Raw genomic sequence first — 14391 nt, 5'->3', positions numbered from 1 at the left:
CAGTAAAAGGCTTTAGCATAGTCAATAAAGCAGAAGTAGATGTTTTTCTGGAACTCTCTTGCTTTTTTGGTGATCCAAAGGATGTTGGCAATTTGATCTCTGGTTCCTCTGCCTTTTCTAAATCCAGCTTGAAGTTCTCAGTTCACTTTGAAGCCTTTGTTCACTTTGAAGCTACTGTTGAAGCCTTGCTTGGAAAATTTTCAGCATTACTTTTCTAGTTTGTGAGATGAGTGCAGTTGTGTGGTAGTTTGAACATTCTTTGGCATTGCCTTTCTGTGGGATTGGAATGATATGCAGCACTCTTTAACCATATTTCTCAGGTATAGCTATTCTGCTTATCATTAGAATCACTCTTTAGATGAAAATATATAACAAGGTTTCAATAAAAAATTATAAATTATAACCAAGGCTGGGACAAGTAATAGTATATAAAAATAAATACCTTTTACTCAAAAGAACTCATTATTGGGTTCACATTGGAGTGTCAATTTGAATTATTGGAAGGAACTCTGTACCTGATTTCAAAGCTAGTAAATGTTATGAAATAACTATACTATAAACAGCAACATGTTTTTTATTAGCTGGGATGCTTTTATTGTCTTTATTTCATAAATTTTGTTTTCTCTGCTTTCTTATTGAGGTCATTTTAGAAAAATGCTGCCTATTTCATCATTGAGAAGAGAAATTGGGCCTGGGGGATGAGTACCCATCTAGCATCTGGCTTATGACAGGCTCTGGGAAAGGGAGTGAGAAGGTCAGAAGGGAACTGAAGGTCATGGGAACGTCAAGACCATTTAAATAATAGCCTATCTCCTCCTGGATGATTTCTTCTTGAAAGATTTCTCTGAAACCCAGGAAGCCACAGGTTCAACTTTGCAAAGGGAGGATGTTTTCCATGTGAAATTAAATCACAGAGATAATCTTTTCAGAAATTAGCATCACTCACGAATCATAGCCAGAATTTAGAATCGAGTCTGTGCTCATTTTTGGCCGTTTTATAGTTCCTTGATTTAACTGTTTAAGGTTGGCTGTGGTGAGCACCTAACAATAATGGATACAAACCCAATCTTTCCCCCCAGCAGGGACCACCATCCATTACCTTGGTGCAATGCCAGGGGTCTCCTGTGTGGGTGAGTCTTCTCCAATTAGATGGGTAAACTCTACAAAGTCTTCTCTTTTTAGTAACCTCTTTTAAAGAGCTAAATAGATGGGAAGCCTACAAGAAAAGCAAAATATCTTATGTAGGCTGTGAATCCTAAATCGTAGGGATTTAATCTTGACAAATGTTGATGGGATTGAGCACAAATTTTGGAAACACCCAAGGGTTTGTTCAGACACGACTGAGCGACTTCCCTTTCACTTTTCACTTTCATGCAATGGAGAAGGGAAATGGCAACCCACTCCAGTGTTCTTGCCTGGAGAATCCCAGGGACGGGGGAGCCTGGTGGGCTGCCGTCTCTGGGGTCGCACAGAGTCGGACATGACTGAAGTGACTTAGCAGTAGCAAGGGTTTGTTGGTCAATAAAACTCTTTAATGGTTTCACTGATTTTCAGGACATAAGGCTTTCCAGAACAGCAGGGGAGTATTAACTGCATGTGGAGTACAAGAGGGTGTTTCAAATCAGCAGTTGCCTAAAATTCAGAAGACTTTGCCCAATAGATGGTTTGGACACATGCCAATCCTTTCACATAGCCACACCAGAGTAGCCGGCAGACTCTAGCCCACCTCCAGATATACCAGTGATGGCGCCATTATATTTCTTGCAACAACTAACATCTCACAGGAAAACTTGACATGTTAACCACGAGATGAATCATCCTAAACCTGAAATGTCATATCTCTCCAGAAAAGCTAAATACCATGTAATTCTCTACTGGATCATTCATCAATTCTTGGCCACAGTCATTGACAAATTAGATTCAAAGAACAGAAGATGTGATACCATTTTAAAACATAAAGTAACTTCTGTATCAGGAAAACTATTGCTATAGATGAGGTCATTCAGCTAGAACATTTAGGGTTTTTCTCAAAGTTTTAGCATAAAACTCATGAAAATGTGTCATACTTAGGTGGACTGTACTAACTTTCTCTATAACTCAGCATCTCTTTCGTTTAATGATATATTTTGTCAAATTTTCAGTGTCAACAATAGCTATTGTTTGCATCCAGTTAGTATATACACATTTTTAAACTGAAGATATCACGGTTGGAATAAATTATGATTGCAAAAATGAGCTGGTAAATTTCAGACTAATGAACCATTAGATCAAGCACAGATTTTAAATAGCATTACCTCTAGCACTGTCATTTTCTCAGTAAGTAATTCACCACAAACTTGAAATGATTATTTAGAATTATAGCATTCATTAATAGCAAAACTAGAACTTAACCAAAGTTCTGTTAATTACACATGTATAGACTTAAAACCCCAAGAGGATATGTCAGATCCCCTGGTGACATTTATATGGTAAATTAGTTTAAGAGCATGAGCCTTGGAACCAGGCAACCTAGCTTTTAAACACTGATTTGTGCTGATTTCTAGGGCCTTCATATGATAAATTACTTAAATTCTCAGAGCCCTAGTTTCCTCACATCTATATATTCTATAGACACAGAAATAATAGTATCACCCCTATAACGATGTTTCCAGAAGTATAGGAGACTGATTCAATAACCTAGTTTTAGATTTATCCTTTCTCCTTACTTTTCTTTTCCTGATTTAATGAACAAACACCATTCACATTTCAAGTTAACAATCTTTCTCAGAGGTAAGTTTAATATTTATTTACTCATTCATTCAACAATTATTTAATGTTCATAAAGATTATAATCTGAGATGGGAAAAATGGCTTCTACAAAGATAACCAGCTCTTCAATAAAGAAAGGTCCAAATGGGGTACAGAAACTTTCCGCCCTGACAACAGGCAGTATGAGATCAGGGTTAAGAGTCTTAGTTTTTGGATCACACTGAGTGTGAAGCATGATTTAGCCACTCACCATCTATAATATCTTCAGTAATTACTCAGCTGCTCTGGATTTTAGATGTTTTGATTGCAGACTGTAAATAATGCCTACCTTATAAGGCTGTGGGAGCTTGATTATTATTACATGCAAGTCAATTGTAATAAGTGCATATTTATTCTACATTACAAGTATCACTTCAATTCAGTTCAGTCACTCAGTAGTGTCCAACACTTGGCAACCCCATGGACTGCAGCATGCCAGGCCTCCCTGTCCATCACCAACTCCCAGAGCTTGCTCAGACTCATGTCCATTGAGTCAGTGATGCCATCCGACCATCTCATCCTCTGTCGTCCCCTTTTCCTCCTGCCTTCAATTTTTCCCAGCATAAGGGTCTTTTCAAATGAGTCAGTTCTTTGTGTCAGGTGGCCAAAGTATTGGAGTTTCAGCCTCAGCATCAGTCCTTCCAATGAATATTCAGGACTGATTTCCTTTAGGATGGACTGCTTGGATCTCCTTGCAGTCCAAGGGACTCTCAAAGTTCTTCTCCAACACCACAGTTCAAAAGCATCAATTCTTTGGCGCTCAGCTTTTTTACAGTCCAACTCTCACATCCATACATGACTACTGGAAAAACCATAGCTTTGACTAGATGGACCTTTGTTGGGAAAGTAATGTCTCTGCTTTTCAATATTCTCTCTAGGTTGGCTATAACTTTTCTTCCAAGGCATAAGCATATTTTAATTTCATGGATGCAGTCACCATCTGCAGTGATTTTGGAGCCCCCCTCAAATTAAGTCTGTCATTGTTTTCACTCTTTCCCCATCTATTTTCCATGAAGTGATTGGACCAGATGCCATGATCTTAGTTTTCTGAATGTTGAGTTTTAAGCCAACTTTTTCCACTCTCCTCTTTCACTTTCATCAAGAGGCTTTTTAGTTTCTCTTCACTTTCTGCCATAAGGGTGGTGGCATCTGCATATCTGAGGTTATTGATATTTCTCCCAGCAATCTTGATTCCAGCTTGTGCTTCATCCAGCCCAGTGTTTCTCATGATGTACTCTGCATATAAGTTAAATAAGTAGGGTGACAATATACAGCCTTGATGTACTCCTTCCCCAATTTGGAACAAGTCTGTTGTTACATGCCCAGTTCTGTTGCCTCCTGACCTGCATACAGATTTCTCAAGAGGCAGGTCAGGTGGTCTGGTATTCCCATCTCTTTTAGAATTTTCCAGTTTGTTGTGGTCCATACAGTCAAGGAATGATGCTAAGGCTGAAACTCCAGTACTTTGGCCACCTCATGCGAAGAGTTGACTCATTGGAAAAGACTCTGATGCTGGGAGGGATTGGGGGCAAGAGGAGAAGGGGACGACAGAGGATGAGAGTGCTGGATGGCATCACTGACTCGATGGATGTGAGTCTCAGTGAACTCTGGGAGTTGGTGTTGGACAGGGAGGCCTGGCGTGCTGCAAATTCATGGGGTCGCAAAGAGTCGGACACGACTGAGCGACTGATCTGATCTGATACAGTCAAAGGCTTTGGCATAGTCAATAAAGTAGAAGTAGATGTTTTTCTGGAACTCTCTTGCTTTTTCAATGATCCAGTGGATGCTGGCAATTTGATCTCTGTTTCCTTTGCCTTTTCTAAATCCAGCTTAAACATCTGGAAGTTCATGGTTTACGTACTGTTAAAGCCTGGCTTGGAGAATTTTGAGCATTATACATTACAAATATACTTATTATGTAAAACAAATACAAATCTCTGTCCATAGTTCATCAGGTGCTCTATCTATCAGATCTAGGCCCTTAAATCTATTTCTCACTTCCACTGTATAATCACAAGGGATTTGATTTAGGTCATACCCGAATGGTCTAGTGGTTTTCCCTCCTTTCTTCAATTTAAGTCTTAATTTGGCAATAAGGAATTTATGATCTGAGCCACAGTCAGCTCCCGGTCTTGTTTTTGTTGACTGTATAGAGCTTCTCTGGAGAAGACAATGGCAACCCACTCCAGTATTCTTGCCTGGAAAATCCCATGGATGGAGGAGCCTGGTGAGCACAGTCCATGGGGTCACTAAGAGTCAGACATGACTAAGTGACTTCACTTTCATTTTTCACTTTCATGCATTGGAGAAGGAAATGGCAACCCACTCCAGTGTTCTTGCCTGGAGAATCTCAGGAACAGTGGAGCCTGGTGGGCTGCCGTCTTTGGGGTCGCACAGAGTCGGACATGACTGAAGTGACTTAGCAGCAGCAGCATACAGCTTCTCCATATTTGGCTGCAAAGAATATAATCAGTCTGATTTCGGTGTTGACCATCTGGTGATGTCCATGTGTAGAGTCTTCTCTTGTGTTGTTGGAAGAGGGTGTTTTCTATGACCAGTGTGCTCTCTTGGCAAAACTCTATTAGCCTTTGCCCTTCTTCATTCCATATTCCAAGGCCAAATTTGCCTGTTACTCCAGGTGTTTCTTGACTTCCTACTTTTGCATTCCAGTCCACTATAATGAAAAGGACATCTTTTTTGGGTGTTAGTTCTAAAAGGTCTTGTTATGACCAACCTAGACAGCATATTCAAAAGAAGAGACATTACTTTGCCAACAAAGGTCCGTCTAGTCAAGGCTATGGTTTTTCCAGTAGTCATGTATGGATGTGAGAGTTGGACTGTGAAGAAAGCTGAGTGCTGAAGAATTGATTTTTTTGAACTGTGGTGTTGGAGAAGACTCTTCAGAGTCCCTTGGACTGCAAGGAGATCCAACCAGTCCATTCTAAAGAAGATCAGTCCTGGATGTTCTTTGGAAGGAATGATGCTAAAGCTGAAACTCCAGTACTTTGGCCACCTCATGCGAAGAGTTGACTCATTGGAAAAGACTCTGATGCTGGGAGGGATTGGGGGCAGGAGGAGAAGGGGACGACAGAGGATGAGATGGCTGGATGGCATCACTGACTTGACGGATGTGAGTCTGGGTGAACTCCGGGAGTTGGTGATGGACAGGGAGGCCTGGCGTGCTGCAATTCATGGGGTCACAAAGACACGGACCCGACTGAGTGACTGAACTCAACTGAAAACAAATACACAGTGAAAGTATACAATGCTTAGCATATATTTGCTAGACAATATGTAGTAAATAATAAGTGCTTAATTGGGCTTGCCTGGTGGCTCATCAGTAAAGCATCTGTCTGCAGTGGATGAGATGCAGATTCAGTCCCTGGGTCAGGAAAATTTCCTGGAGAAGAGAATGGCCACCCACTCCAGTATTCTAGCCTGGGAAATCCCATGAACCAAGGAGCCTGGCAGGCTACAGTCTGTAGGGAGGCCAGTCAGACATGACTTAGTGTTAAACCACCACCAAGTGTTTTCCCTCAATAATATTATTATTTACATGAAGATCATGATTTAAATATGTGTGTTTGAAAGAGAGTACGTATGTGTTATGGGTATAGGTAGATTATTCCAACCATGAAAAGTGCTGAAGAGAGACACCCTTTGCAGTTTACTGTAAGATACAGAGTTGGCCCCAATATGTTCCAAAGAGAGAACACCTTAGACAGTAGTAGCACAAGATCAGATAGTAGCTATCAGTGGTAGGGGAGAGGAATGGGGATAATAACATGGTTGTTCTAACATTTGGTTATATTGAAGAGTACATTTATCTTTAGGTTGCTTATCATTGTAATCACTATAATGAAATTTGACCTATACATCAGTATATTATGCTTTTTTTTTTTTTTTTGAGAATCTAATTAGAAAAGGCCAAACCAACTAGAGACAGACGATCCTTAGCATCTATCCTTCTCTTCCTGAGTTGCTTGAAAATGTATCTATAAAACTTCCATTGGCTTTAGGTCAAGCTTCTCAGGAGATTCTTTTTTTATCACTTTTTATTTTATATTGGAGTGTAGTTGGTTAACAATGCGGTGATACTTTCAGATGTGCAGCAAAGTGATTCAGTTATACATACACATATATCTATTCTTTTCCAAATTCTTTTCCCATTTGGGCTGTTACATAATATTAAGGAACGTCTATGAAGGTAGTAGAATTCTTTGCTCTCATCAAATTGATGGTCTGAAGGACAACAAATTCGAATATAAGCAGAAGCTAGAACAGGTTTTACAATGAATTGCTTAAGGTTTTGAGAATTTAAATGTAGAGCAGGAGAAACTAGGTGGACACAGAACCAGCTGGGAGCCCCCATCTTACATTTTGCCTTATGGCCAGAGTACTCTCAGCATTCTAGAGGGAGCCAGGTTGGCAGATGCCTGCTGCTGAGCCTGTGTTGCCTGCCATGAAAGACGACAGACCCTTAAGCTAAAAAAGATATGAGACGAAAGAAACGGTGTTCTCCAGATTTTCGGGGTCAGTTGTTATTCAGATGTCATTAGATTAATACAGAAAATAGAAATGTTGCCTTTGATAAGGATTTTTGAGTTGGGAGTCTGAGCTGGGAATTAGGGGAAAGTGGGAAACCTGTGCAGTTTTGGTTTCTTTTATAAGATCTGTCTACAAGGTAAATTTGTTTTCCTTAGCTTCAGAACTGGGGTTTCAATAATTCTTATTGCTTTATCATTATTATTTTTCTATCATGATTTCATCTACATTATGCTCAATGGTTATATTTTACTGGAAAACAATTTTTTCCTCAGATTTTCTCAAATAGAACCTGTACTCTTCTGATTTCTTAGTGGCTGCATAAAGGATTTCATCCTAACAAGATACTTCCTTTAGGCTGAAGAGATAGGCACTGATGTCAGAAGCATGAATCCTTGCAATTGAGGAGAAAAAGACAAGGATAAAGTGACAGATGAATTTACCAGCTGTGCTGACTGACCTTTGTAATGGCAGCCAGGCAATCTAGCATGCAATGGAAAACTTAGCTGAGGGTCAGCTGATGTTGTTTTCAATGAAGATGTAATATAGTGGAGGAAGTAAAAATGATACACAAGACTTGAAACTCAGTGGAGGACAGGAATGAGTTTCCAGGCCACCCTTCCTTTGAAAGGCCAGTGTTTGGGGATAGAGAGAATAGGATCTGCCTCCTAAGGACAAAGGGATTGAAAGAGCTATTTAGTGGTTATTGTCATGTAGGCACTGGTGCTTCCAAGACAATAGGGAATTGGAATGGTAGGCAAGGTAATGTAGAATAGTAGAGTTAACCTAGCACAAAGACCTTGGAGAGTACACGGTCAACCCAACAGGCTTGTTGTCCGCCTGCGCACTTGGATTTAGTTAACAAAAATGATACTAGATAATAAGAGCTGGTGGATTGAAGATACTGAATGACTAAGTCAACGTTGTTTTCAATGATAGTAATGATAAGCCTGAACCTATGCATATGGCCTCAAGAATTCCTAGAAGGAGGGCCTTGATAAATACTAATAGGAAGAGGGATTAGGAAGGGAAACTGTTTAACATTTGCCCAATATACTATCAGTAGGCACTTAAACTGCATTAGTTCATTGACTATTAGTAAATTCTGAGTATTATTATCTTCACATTATTGATGTGATGAGATTCAGAATGTTAGATATTGGTGTACTATTTGCAACTCAGTATGTCATGGCTTTGAAATACATACTTTGGGTCCCATACCATGATCTATCCATATTCATGGCCCATGTTATATTGAGAGGGGCCAAAAGTGGACATTCTCCGAATACTTTCACACACATGTCATTTAACTTAAGAGATCTGGTATAAAATTTATTGGAAACTATTTTGTGTGTTATGGCAGTGGTCCCCAACCTGTTTGTCACAAGGGACTGATATCATGGAAGACAGGTTTTCCACGGATTAGGGTAGGGGTTGGTTTCTGGATGATTCAGTTCAGTTCAGTCACTCGGTCATGTCTGACTCTTGTGACTCCATGGACTGCAGCATACCAGGATTCCCTATCCATCACCAACTCCTGGAGCTTGCTCAAACTCATGTTCATCAAGTTGGTGATGCCATCCAGCCATCTCATCCTCTGTTGTCCCTTTCTCCTCCTGCCTCTAATCTTTCCTGGTATCAGGGTCTTTTTCAGTGAGTCAGTTCTTTGCATCAGGTGGCCAAAATATTGGAGCTTCAGCTTCAGCATCAGTCCTTTCAATGAATATTCAGGACTGACTTGCTTTAGGATGAACTGGTTGGATCTCCTTGCAGTCCAAGGGACTCTCAAGAGTCTTCTCCAACACCGCAGTTCAAAAGCATCAATTCATCAGTGCTCAGCTTTCTTTATAATTCAACTCTCACATCCATACATGACTCCTGGAAAAACCATAGCTTTGACTAGATGGACCTTTGTTGGTAAAGTGATGTCTCTGTTTTTTAATATGCTGTCTAGGTTGGTCATAGGATGGCTCAAGTGCATTAAATTTATTGTGCACATTAATGCCACTGCTGATCTGACAGGAGGTATCAGTCTGTGGCCCGGAGGTTGAGGACCCTTGCTTTATGGGATTATAATGAAACCATCTTGTATGGACAATCACCTAGTTGCAGAGTACACTAGCCTCTATTACATGACCTTTAAAGAATTCAGAGACAACATCTTTGCCTTCAAGGTGGGAGGCAGGCTAGATGAATACACAGATTGCCCTATAAACCTGTCCCCCTCAAAAGTTCAAGATGTATTCATGGAATTAGGATTGAGCCTGTCACTATGAAGAAAAAGATTAAAACTCAAAGACCCTTGAAAGAGAACTTAAGAATCTTAAGTTAGGTAAAACTCCAAAAGGCTCTTTGAAAGCATTAAGCTGCAGAAGAGTATTCTGATAAGTGAGAAATGGGGACAACCAGAAGCACATAAGAGATTAAAATGCCAGTTACAGGAACAAATGACTTCAAAAAGGATTAAATTAAGATATAAAGAGCAGAGGGATTTATGCAGCTCAGATTGTGGGTGAAAGTTATGGAAGTTTTCTTCACTAATTTGTCAGCCTGAATGTCATTTAGACTGCTATGGTAAATTGGATACTAATAATCACTGTTTGAGCTTTTAGCTCAAATGTTCAATTACTTCTGCATCAGTAAATACTAAGGAAGCTCTCGAATTCCATTCCTTTGTTGGTCTGGAAAGAGGTTGGCAATTGGATAAACTTTCTTTAGTTGCTATTTTGTATGCTTACTATTTACACAAAAATTGGTCAAAGATAGTACCAGAAAAGCCCAAATCAAATTGAATTTTGGGAGCTACAGAGTAATAAAAAATAATCACTCTTTGATGCAATTAATATTTATAGAGTACTTATTCTATGCTAATAGTAATTACTGGGCGACAATGGTCCATGCCTTCATTGATCTAACAGTCTAGTTTTATGGAAGCAACAACAAAGATAAATATCAGACGAAAACAATGGCAAGGACAACGATGATGAGTTAAGCACATTTGAAATTGGCTTCCTCATGTGCTGAGAAGGCTTCCCTAGGGACACAATTTTCATTCTTGAATCTTCTGAAAGATGTTGTTTAATCACTAAGTCGTGTCTGACTCTTTGTGACCCCAAGGACTATAGTCTACCAGGCTCCTCTGTCCATGAGATTTCCCAGGCAAGGATACTGGAGTGGGTTGCCATTTCCTTTCCCAGGGATCGAAACTGCATCCCCTGCATTTCCTGCATTGGAAGGTGGATTCTTTACCATTGAGCCACCTGGGAAGTACTCTGAAAGATGAGTAGGTTTTAACTAGGAAAAAAAAATGGGAAGAATTCCCCTAACAGAGGCATAATATTTGCAAAGTTTTCTTGAGTCAACTGGAAGCAAAATGAATGTGTGAAACTTAAAGGAGTGAGTCAGAGAGACCAAGAGGTAGGGAGCTTGGTATAGGAAAAGGTTAGAGAATAGGTAGAGACTAGACAATGCAGGGGCCATCTTTTGAGCTCCACATGGATACTACTGGCTGATGTGGTTGTTTAAATTTGGATTTAAAGTAATTAAAACTAAGGAGAATTAAGATTTGCATTCCTCAGTTGGACTTGCTACATTTCAGGTGCTCAGCTGCCCATTTGCAGATAGTAGACACCATATTGGAGAGTTCAGGGAACATTTCCATTATTGCAGAAAGTTCTACAGGATAGCACTGTGTTAGATTTAGCTTTACCTTAAGAGCAATGGGAAGTCACAGACAGATTTTCTTTAAAATTGAAGAGTGGAGTGATGTGACCAGAAGGCACATTTTGAAAAGAACTTGATAGCTATAGAATGGAGGCAAGTTTGGCTGGGGAAAAGCAAATTGTATTTAAGTAGACAATTTAAAGGGCTTCCCTGGTGGCTCAGAGGTAAAGAATCCACCTGCAACGAAGGGGCTGCAGGAGATGCAGGTTTGATCCCTGGGTCAGGAAGATCCCCTGGAGAAGAAAGTATAAATACAGTAAAGGACCGTCCTCTGCCAAGATTTGTTGCTTCAAAGAATGAAGAGGAATCTTGTCATGCAACCTCATATTCTTCAGATTCTGAAAATCAAGGGTCTTACAGAGGATGAGATGGCTGGATGGCATCACCGACTCAATCGACGTGAGTTTGAGTGAACTCAGGGAGTTGGTGATGGATGGGGAGGCCTGGTGTGCTGTGATTCAAGGGGTCGCAAAGAGTCGGACACGACTGAGCGACTGAACTGAACTGAACTGAACTATGGTGTAACCTGCCCCCCCACCACCTGGCAGGGGACAAGTGAAAAAGGGGTCCACAAGCCATGATACTGCCCAGCCTCATGCATCTGTAGATCAGCAGGAACCTGCGTTCCCAGGATTTCACCACAGCAGTCTCCACCAACTTCTCCACACACATGGAGGAAGCAAAACCGCCACCCCAGTGGAGGAAAGAGTGAGAGGCCTCTTGCAGAACCTGGGCCATTCTGGACTCCCTTTGGTGAAGCACAATCAGGTTCTTCTGCTGGTGACGCAGTGTGGTTAGGACATTCTCCACCTCCACCTCAAGAAAATTGGGTCAGTTTTGCTGATACTCCACCAACCAGTACTCTTTTAACCATGCATCCTGCTTCTGTCTAGGACCAGACAACAATACAAACTGTAGCCTCAGCTACAACTGCCAATGAAATTCGTAGGCAATCCAGTAGTTATGACGATCCTTGGGAAATAACAGATGAACGAAGACAGTACTATGTAAATCAATTTAAAACCATTCAGCCTGATCTAAACAGATTGATTCCTGTTTAGCTGCAGGATCTACAGCTAAAGAGTTTTTTACAAAATTGAAACTTCCTATTCTTGAACTTTCTCATATTTGGGAACTCTCAGATTTTGATAAAGATAGAGCCTTGACACTGGTTGAGTTTTGTGCTGCATTTCATCTGGTAGTTGCTAGGAACAATGGCTATGACTTAGGAGAAAAATTCCCTGAAAGCTTAATGCCCAAACTGATTGATCTGGAAGATTCAGCAGACGCTGGGATCAGCCAGGTGAGGTAGGTTATTCAGGCTCTCCTGCAGAGGCTCCTCCAAGCAAATCTCTGTTAATGCCGTCCCTAAACCAGACTTGGCCCCAGCTGAATCAGAGCAGTGAGCAGTGGGAGACATTTAGTGAATGCTCTTCGAGCTCACAAACTCTGACCCAATTTGATTCTAACATTGCACCAGCTCATCCTGATATTGCTATTGTTCATCCAGTTCCCATTCGTATGCGTCTAAGTCGATTCAGTCGTGTCCAACTCTGTGTGATCCCATAGACAGCAGCCCACCAGGCTCCGCTGTCCCTGGGATTCTCCAGGCAAGAATACTGGAGTGGGTTGCCATTTCTTCCTCCAATGCATGAAAGTGAAAAGTGAAAGTGAAGTCGCTCAGTCATGTCCGATTCTTCACGACCCCATGGACTGCAGCCTACCAGGCTCCTCCGTCCATGGGATTTTCCAGGCAAGAGTACTGGAGTGGGGTGCCATTGCCTTCTCCGTCCCATTTGTATGACTCCAAGCAAAACCCACATGCAGGAAATGGAACTTAGAAGAACTGGCAGTGATCGTACTAATCCCACTAAGTCCATTGCTAGTGAAAACATCTGACCTTTCAGAAGAAAATAAGGTAAATTCATCAGTGAAATTTGCTTCTGGAAATACTGTAGCAGATGGTTACAGTACTTCAGACCCTTACTTCCAATCCAGAATGGATTGGAAACAATGTAACTCATCCAAGGTCTCATTCAGGAACCTTTCCTAAAAACACTGCACCACCACCTCCACCTCCAAGGCCTCAGCCCTCTCATTCTAGATCATCATCTTTAGGTATAAATCAGATCTTTTCCATCACAACAAGAAAGCCACTGGCTGGAGCTGTTGCCCAATCTCGTGCAGTGCCTCCAAGACCACAGCCCTCACAGGCTCCTTGTCCTGTTGTGCATTGCCCAGTGGATGCCAATGGCCTAATAACTCACATTTGTACCTCACCTCAGCAGATACCAGACCAACCAAATTTTGCAGATCAGCCAATTGGAAGTGTTTGCTGCAAATGAAGAACAGATGATGAAGCCGAGAAACATCCAGAGGTCTTGCTGTTTGAAAAAGCTTCTGATCCCGCAAGTTCTCTTTGATTTGCCAAAACAGATAGTAAAATTGAAGAAAAGACAGCTGCTAGTGCTCCTGCCAATGTCAACAAAGGCACAACACCTAAACCTGTTTGAAGGAGATTAAAATCAGAAGATGAATTAAGGCCAGAAGTTGATGAACATGCACAGAAGACAGGTATCCTAGTTGCTGTTCCTGCATCACAACCTTCTATTCCTTGGTCTGTTGGGAAAGATAAGAAAGCTATTCAGGTTTCAGTTAGACGCAATAAGGAAACCAACACAGTTTCGGCCAGACTGAACAGTGAATTGCAGCAACAGTTAAAGGATGTTCTTGAGAAGAGAATTTCCCTGAAGTTCAACTGGAACAGCTTCGACCATTCTTTCACCTATAAGCCAGTTGCTGTTAACAGTAAGCATACCTATTTTTAAGTGGTTTTGGGTTCAAAGCCAATTTGGAGATCCAGACATTCAGCTCACTGCTTAATTCAGCATTAAATTTTATGATTCTGTTTTGTCCTATATATTCACCATTGTATTTAAGTATCTTTTATTTTTTTAATTTCAACAATAAAAGGGTCAGGATGACTTAAAAAAAAAAAAGTGCTACCCACTCCAGTATTCTTGCCTGGAGAACCCCATGGACAGAGGAACCTGGTGGGCTACAGTCCATAGGGTTGCAAAGAGTCAGACATGACTGAAGCAACTGAGCATGCATGCTCATAGGCAATTTAAAAAAGCTATATAGGGACTTCCCTGGTGGCTAGGACTTCGAGCTCCCACTGTAGAGGGCTCATGTTAAATCCCTGGTCTGGGAACTATATCCAACATGCCACAACTAAAGATTCCACATGCAGCATCGAAAATCAAAGATCCTGTGTGCCTCAACTAAGACACGGCTCAGCCAAATAAATATATTTTTTAAAGCTATCACCGTCTT

General features: G+C 41.0%; 1 pseudogene; it reads left to right on the top strand.

Annotated features, from left to right (window-relative positions):
• The first annotated feature begins 11098 nt into the window (after positions 1-11098).
• On the top strand, positions 11099-13846 carry LOC102398148 (annotated as a pseudogene).
• The last annotated feature ends 545 nt before the right edge of the window (positions 13847-14391 follow it).

The sequence above is a fragment of the Bubalus bubalis genome, chromosome 10 (assembly GCF_019923935.1).
Source record: "Bubalus bubalis isolate 160015118507 breed Murrah chromosome 10, NDDB_SH_1, whole genome shotgun sequence".
Lineage (NCBI taxonomy): Eukaryota > Metazoa > Chordata > Mammalia > Artiodactyla > Bovidae > Bubalus > Bubalus bubalis.
This window is presented reverse-complemented; position numbering and strand designations above follow the sequence as displayed.